Source organism: Trichomycterus rosablanca, unplaced genomic scaffold (genome assembly GCF_030014385.1).
Source record: "Trichomycterus rosablanca isolate fTriRos1 unplaced genomic scaffold, fTriRos1.hap1 scaffold_216, whole genome shotgun sequence".
Taxonomy (NCBI): Eukaryota; Metazoa; Chordata; class Actinopteri; order Siluriformes; family Trichomycteridae; genus Trichomycterus; species Trichomycterus rosablanca.
Genome location: NW_026947044.1, coordinates 37138 through 37884, shown reverse-complemented (window position 1 = coordinate 37884; position 747 = coordinate 37138). Strand labels below are relative to the sequence as shown.

Here is a 747-nt window from a genome sequence, read left to right as displayed (position 1 = left end):
AGCGAGCACTCTACCATTTGAGCTAATTCCCCGTACAAAGAGCCGAGTAGGCAAATTTTTGCTCAAGTCCAATCATAAAGACCAATTCCAATACCAGGAGTCGAACTCCGCCGCCTGGGTGAAAACCAGGAATCCTGACCGCTAGACCATATGGGAAACTGCAAGGCTCTGCACCGGCTGACACCAGCATCAGCCACTTCTTTTCGCTCTGCCAAGCCTTTGTCACCTTAACAAGACCTGCATTGTTGGATCTGGGGTACAGAGAACCATACACAAGGAGTTAGAGAGAAAAAAAGGCATAAGGTAACCGAGCCAGCCAGGAGTCGAACCTAGAATCTTCTGATCCGTAGTCAGACGCGTTATCCATTGCGCCACTGGCCCCTGCATGAGTGTGGTCATGACCTCCCTGAAGCTCCAGCCCCATTTCTGTCTCTTGACCGAGGAGAGAAGCACGGCATACAAAAAGACAGTGCCATGACCTGGATTCGAAACGGGGTTGCTGCGGCCACAACGCAGAGTACTAACCACTATACAATCAAGCTTCCCAGTGGTCAGCCACTGGTGGCTCATGTTGACTGCTCCTTGATAGACTCCCTCATATACCGGGAGTCGAATGCAGGCCACCTGGCTAAAAGCAGTTTAGAGCCAAGTGTATTATGCTAGCAGGGGCCCCCAAGGGGGATAGGTCTCAACTGAGGTGCCAGACTAAACGTACAGCCCAATGTCGGCAGCAGGACGTTGCGTGAT

At 51.8% G+C, this 747-nt stretch overlaps 1 non-coding gene across 1 annotated transcript; it reads right to left on the bottom strand.

Annotated features, from left to right (window-relative positions):
• Positions 1 to 308: 308 nt before the first annotated feature.
• On the bottom strand, positions 309 to 381 carry trnar-acg (transfer RNA arginine (anticodon ACG)). Its single transcript has one exon. It is a non-coding gene; the product is annotated as a tRNA-Arg (tRNA).
• Between the last annotated feature and the right edge of the window lie 366 nt (positions 382 to 747).